Below are 6988 nucleotides of genomic sequence, written 5' to 3'. Positions count from 1 at the left end.
GCCTCAAATGTCAGGGCTCGCCCACTCTTCTCCGGTCTCGCCAGCCTAACCTTTTGGGGGCTCTCAGGGGAATTCGCCATTTCTGCTGGACCTGTCTGGGGAGTGCCCTGAACCCAGCCTTTACTGGATGTTGAAAAATACATTTATTTAATGCCACAAATGGCCTCTTTATGTCCAGTAACTGCAGTTAGCACCCCCATCCCTGTAAGGTAGCTCCACCACCTTTCGGTGAATAGAAAACAGGTTAGGTTAGTATAGGGTAGTATTACCCATTCACCCTCTGGTGAAATGAATTTGACATAGGAAATGAGGTTAGAATAGGAATAAGAAATTGGTTGAAATCACACCGTAAACTGCAGTATTGTACACATGTATCAGTCCTGAATATTCGTTGCAAAGACTGATGCTAAAGCTGAAGCTTCAATACTTTGGCCACCTGGTGCGAAGAAATGACTCACTGGGAAAGACCCTGATGCTGGGAAAGGCAGGAGGAGAAGGGGACGACAGAGGATAAGTTGGTTGGATGGCATCACAGTTTGAGCAAGTCCAGGAGTTTGGCTCAGGGCAGCCTGGTATGCTGCAGTCCATAGGGTCGCAAAGAGTCTGACACGACTGAGCGATTGAACTGAACTTAAATTATTTAAATCTGTAGCCATTGTCAAAGAAAGGAAAGAACGTACTATAGGGTGAAATTAAGATGATATTTGCAGGTGTTCATTGAACACCTGCTATGTGCCAGGGGCTGCAAGAGATGCTAGGGATTCAGTGATGACCAAGACAGGAAGGTCCTATCATGGAATTCACAGGGTTAAGGGGAGACAGATAATAAGTAAACAAAAGACAGAAAATGCTGGAATAAGTGCTATCAATGAAATAGAAGGATATATTCATAGAAAATTAGTTTTATTAAGATGAGATGCAACATATAAGTGGCTCATGAAAAAAAAAAGAATAAACCTGGCAGCAGTTTCTTTTCTATTTATTGTGATCAGGCTAATTCTAAGAAGTTGCTTTTTAGAGTCAGGATCAGAAGGACCATGGCTGGCTGCTGAGAATGTAAGGGAGGCAAAACCTTTACCTTCTTAACGTCTCTGGCTGGACCTGGGAATTAAATTGGCATAAGACTTAGGAGAAAAAGCATACAAATTAGTATAAGCTTTACCGTGATCTGGGAGACTTCCTAAGGAATTGAGGACTCAAAGAAGAGGCAAAAAACCTAAGTGCATATACACTGGATTGAGCTGAAAGTGGGAATTGTGGGAAGTCAATCAGAGGAAGAAAGGAAAATCAGAGGAAGATGGCAATTATTTTAAGAGTCTTTCTGTGCAAATTGGTAGACTCAACTCCCTCTCTAGTATTATGCATGTTTCTTTCTTTTTGGTGTAGGGAGGGCACTTACTACAGAAGAGTAGCATCTGCCTTGGGAAAAAAGAAAAACGGTAGTGTGCCTCTCTTGCGCCTATTGTTTTTCATGTCCCTTTAACTCAAAATAATTGATATCTTGAAATGGCATATTTGAAAGTGGCACATCCTACTGTCCTTCACTTACATTATCAACACCATTTCTCTATTGTTGGGTTGTGAGCTCCACAAAGCAGATCAGTTCATTTCAGTTCAGTCGCTCAGTCATGTCTGACTCTTTGCGACCCCATGAATCGCAGCAAGCCAGGCCTCCCTGTCCATCACCAACTCCCGGAGTTCGCTCAGACTCATGGCCATCGAGTCAGTGATGCCATCCAACCATCTCATCCTCTGTCGTCCCCTTCTCCTCCTGCCCTCAATCCCTCCAGCATCAGAGTCTTTTCCAATGAGTCAACTCTTCACATGAGGTGGCCAAAGTACTGGAGTTTCGGCTTTAGCATCATTCCTTCCAAAGAAATCCCAGGGCTGATCTCCTTCAGAATAGACTGGTTGGATCTCCTTGCAGTCCAAGGGACTCTCAAGAGTCTTCTCCAACACCACAGTTCAAAAAGCATCAATTCTTTGTGCTCAGCTTTCTTCACAGTCCAACTCTCACATCCATACATGACCACTGGAAAAACCATAGCCTTGACTAGACGGACCTTTGTTGGCAAAGCAATGTCTGCTTTTTAATATGCTATCTAGGTTGGTCATAACTTTCCTTCCAAGGAGTAAGCATCTTTTAATTTCATGGCTGCAATCACCATCTGCAGTGGTTTTGGAGCCCCCCAAAATAAAGCAGATCAGTATCTCTTAAATACATGTTGTAACAGCTGCAAGAAACTGACAATTTTAAGCTCCTTGAAAACAGGGAGAGTGTTTTAGTTTCTACTTGCCCCAAGGCCTAAAGACTTGTCAAAGTTGAAAAATGTAGTGGATAGGATGACATTATTGTTTTACCTGGAAACAAGGGACTGAACTAGGGGGTGTCTTCATTTCTCATACTAGAGCAAGGTTTTTAGGGGAAATGGTTTAATTTTTTGGCTTTGTTTTGTAAATGTGTAATGAGAAATAAGTATGAACTATAAGGTTGAAGGGTGTCAAGTTGCTGATTTATTAATAAGTAATATTGATAGACTCTATGGTGATTATAGTGTGAAATCTGACATCAGAACATCTGAATTTGACAAAGACTCTGCAGGACTTTATATAGTCATTTCATCCGTCTGGACCTCAACCTCAGCATCTCATACCCGCCAGGAAGTCAATATACAATGTCTAAAACCAACATGTAAGAAATAACAGTATTAGTATATTGTTTTAAAATATCACCAGAAGAAATCATTTAAAAAGTTGAAGAGAGGAGGGCTGGAGAGCAGGGCTGAGGGATATGAAGAATGGGGTCAGGAAGCTGTTTTTTCATGATGAGTCTTTGCAGGCAGTATTAGTGGGCTGTGTAACAAAACCTGGGTATTGCTTTCTGTTCCCTGGGGAAAAGGTCTTCCTTATGACAAGGCGAAAGTACAAGCAAGCAAGCCTCATAATCACGTTACTGCTTTACAAGGCTTTGATCAGTTCATGTCTGTTAACATTCCATTAGCCAAATGGAATGGTAGCAAGGACAAGCCCAAAGTCAAGGGGCTGTAGATGAAGAGGAAAAAGAAAATATTTCTGAAAAATTATCCAATCTACCCTAAGAAGCATTTGAGTTTTGAAAACTGTATGCAGTGTATTCATTTGGTGAAAATTCCCACGAAGGTCCATTTCAGATCATAATGGTGATGTAGCTAGGAGTGGTAACTCAAATTCTCTCTCTCTCTTTTACTAAGCGTCATCTTGCCATTTTAATTCTGTCACGGCTGTCTCATGCTGCAGCAGGCCACCAGCATGGTTGTCTCTTTACATGTTTGCTGTGGACACTGGAGCAAAACAGCTTGTTTTCTCTTAGTTTTCCTTTCATCTACCTAAATCCTTCCTTTGTTCTTGAAGCACCTCCTGACCACTTGCCTCTTCTCCCTCTCTGTCCTATTTCCCACACTACTTCAAAATTAAAAGGGGGCAATATTTGCCTCCCTCCTTTGCAAATAGCCAAACGTGACATCATTCAAGAACTCCCCAAACCTTTTCTTCTTAAAATGCAACATGATTGAAGACACTTAAATTTTTTGCATGCATGCATAAAATAGTGTTGCATTAATAATCTATTTACAATTTTTAAAAAAATAGAAACCACTCTCACCACCATTGTAAGGGTCACATGAAATGTATGGAAGTGTTTTGTAAACAAAAACAGCCTGTTGTTTCTTAAGAAGATACATGTTTTTAATATTAATTTAATTTTTAATATTAATATTCAATTTAAATTGAAACGAAAAACACTGACATTTAAAAATCCTTTTTGACCTCATATTACTGGTGAGAATGCTAAGTGCTTCAACTTATATGGAGTCAATCAAATGTACTTCCCACTTCTGGAAACTTACCCTCCAGTTATACTTGCACAAGTAGGACCTAAGAATATGATCATTCAATGCAGTGCTTTTGACAGAAGACAACTGGAAATAACCTAAGTGTTGACAGTAGGACACCAGTAAATAAGGGCTTCCTATGTGGCTCAGAGGTAAAGAATCCACCTGATAATGCAGTAGACTCCAGAGGTGTGGATTCGATCCTTGGGAAGATCCTCTGGAGAAGGAAATAGCAACCCACTCCCATATTTTTGCCTGGGAAATCCAATGGATAGAAGAGCCTGGGCAGTTACAGTCCATGGGGTCGTAAAGAGTCAGCCACAAATGAGCATGCACACGGCAGTAAATAAGATATGGAACATGCCCACCCGCAGTGGCATACTGTTTTGTTCAGGAGAAAAATAAAATGAGGAACTTCTTTTTGATATGGAAAATCTTCAAGGTATTCTTAACATGGTAGTGGCAGCAGGAAGGGAAGTGTATAACAAAATAGTCTGCTACATTTCTATGAGAAAGGAAAACAATAGTATTTGTATTTGCTTGTGAATGCATAAAGAAATACTGGACGTATGCCCAAGAAACTAAGAACGTTGCTACCTAGAAGATAACAACCTTACCTTCTAGGTAACGTTGAAGGTGGGAATGGAATTGGATGGGGACCCAGAAGGTGGGTTACCTAGAAGGTGGGAATGGAATTGGATGGAGACCCAGCTAGGAGTTATCTGTTCTATGGAATCATTATCATTTGGGGTTTTGAAACTAGTAAAAGTATCACTAATCAAAGACTTCTAAAAACATAATTTGAGATTGTTGACCTTAAAAAAATAAGACATTCAGAGGGCTGAATTTACTTGGGAATAGCAGAGAAATTGCCAACTCAGGACAAGCCCAACTAACTATGGTGAACCATAGGCAAGTTTAGGAAGCCAAGGGAAAGTCAACATTTATTAGATTTTAGAATGAAATTGGGGAGGGCTGTAGTGGTTTTTTTTCATTGGCTGCAATTATGGGCAGCTTGTTGCTGTGTCAAAAGGAAATTTTCTTTCTTTCCCCGAGCCTGTGAGGTGCAGTGAGTGATATGTGTATTAGACCCTCCCTTCATGGTTTCCCCACTCCACTCTGATTTAGGTTTCCTTTGTGCATTTTCACAAGATTATAATTTCAATAAATTAATTAATCAAGCATGGACATACATCAATTTATTGCATTTACTTGTGCTTCACAGACATTTCGTTTTTTACAAATGGAACGTTTGTGGCAACCCTGCATCAAGCAAACCTACCAATGCCGTTTTCCCAACGGCATTTGCTCCCTTTGTGTCTCTGTGGTGCACTTTGTTAATTCTCCCAGAACTGTAAGTGGAGCCTGAAGATGACTCAGTTGCTGTAATATCGTGATAAAACTTTATCTTCAGATGAGATGAGATGTAACTTTTTACGGATGAGCAAAGTAAGTGGTTTCTTGAGTGGGAATATACTTCTGGTGAAGACCCTGTGAAATTGAAATGACAAGGGATTTATAAAATGACAAACTTAGCTGACAAAGCAGTAGCGGGGTTTGAGAGAATTCCGATTTTAAAAAAGCTTTGCCGTGGGCAAAATTTTACCAAATAGTATTGCGTGATAGAATGACTCCTTCTATCTCTGCATTCCTTCTAAGGGGAGTGCAGAGAAAAAGAGTGCGAGCCGGGCATTCAGGCAAGAAAAGAGAAATTTATTAGAGGGAAATGAGAGGGAGACTGGCCCTTAAGGAGAACTATTGTCCTCCCTTTCTGGTGAGGTCTTTCTTATATCCCACCAATGAAAAATTTTCTGAAGGGATGGTTAATTTTTAGCCTGTAGTTAAGTCCTGTGGTCATGTAGCTGGAGGTCTGGAATCTGGTGGTCTCGCAGCTTTGAGAAGATAGGCACCAGTGACAAACCAGAATGTTATTTGGGCAATTTGGTCAGTCTCAAGGATCACTGTGATTTTATTCTTTGTTTGCCAGGTCAACATAATGAGCCACGTTAACAATGAGACCCCCCACCCCCCCCCAGCAATGTGGGCCTTATCACTTCAGGAAAGAGCCAATTGATCCAACAAATTTTATTAAGAAATTGCCACAGCCACCCCCAACCTTCAGCAAGCATCACCCTATACTGTCAGTCATCAATATCCCAGGTTCCACCAGCAAAACCCTTTCATCAGGAAAAAGATAGGACTCATTAGCTCAGTTGATGGCTAGCATTTTTTAGGAATATTTTTTAAATAAAGCATATACTGTTATTAAGACATAATCCTATTGCATAGTTAACAGGCTACATATAACTTTCATTATGCACTGCTGCTGCTGCTGCTAAGTCGCTTCAGTCGTGTCCGACTCTTTGCGACCCCATAGACTGCAGCCCACCAGGCTCCCCAGTCCCTGGGATTCTCCAGGCAAGAACACTGGAGTGGGTTGCCATTTCCTTCTCCACATTATGCACTAGAAAACAAAAAAAAACTGGTCTGAAACCCAATCTAGTGTCCCTGACTTCGGTGTTCAGCTCCTATTCAAATCCTGTGGATGCAGTATTAAACTCTATTAAAAATACTATTATGAGAACCAAATACACGTGAAATTAGCCACTAGCCAAATCAGTCACAGAGAAACTAGGGGGACCTTAAAGAGTCATAAAAGAGTGGAGGTGACTGGACAACGCGCGCCAAGAAACAGAACAATGCAAAGAAAGCCCCGAGGGCACAGAGGAAGCAAGAAGGAACTATTTTATTTTGTGAAAATGCGGGTTTAAAGCAAACCCACGCGGCTCTCCAGACGAGCACAGAGAAAAACGTCTGGCTTGCAGGCATGAAAAACGGGTTAAATTCAGCGCGCGCTGGGGGCACGCTGGGCCGTCCCTCGGATGCGGGAGATTTCGGGAGAATGCGTGAGTTTAGAAGACTCCGCTTTCGCTTGTTGTTTCAAATGGAATCAAGCCTAGGCGTACAATCTACACGCAGAAGGGCAGGAGGTACCGCACGTTCCCCAAGGTGAGTTCGGCCGGATATGACATCACGCGAGGCAAGCCACGTGGGTCTGCGCAGTGCGGGGCTGAGGAGCCACGCAGGGCGGCGCGCGCCTGCGCAGTGCGGGGCTGAAG

The sequence above is a fragment of the Bison bison genome, unplaced genomic scaffold (genome assembly GCF_000754665.1).
Source record: "Bison bison bison isolate TAMUID 2011002044 unplaced genomic scaffold, Bison_UMD1.0 scf7180017864289, whole genome shotgun sequence".
Taxonomy (NCBI): Eukaryota; Metazoa; Chordata; class Mammalia; order Artiodactyla; family Bovidae; genus Bison; species Bison bison.
The sequence above is the reverse complement of the archived record's forward strand: the minus strand, read 5'-3'. Positions refer to the sequence as shown.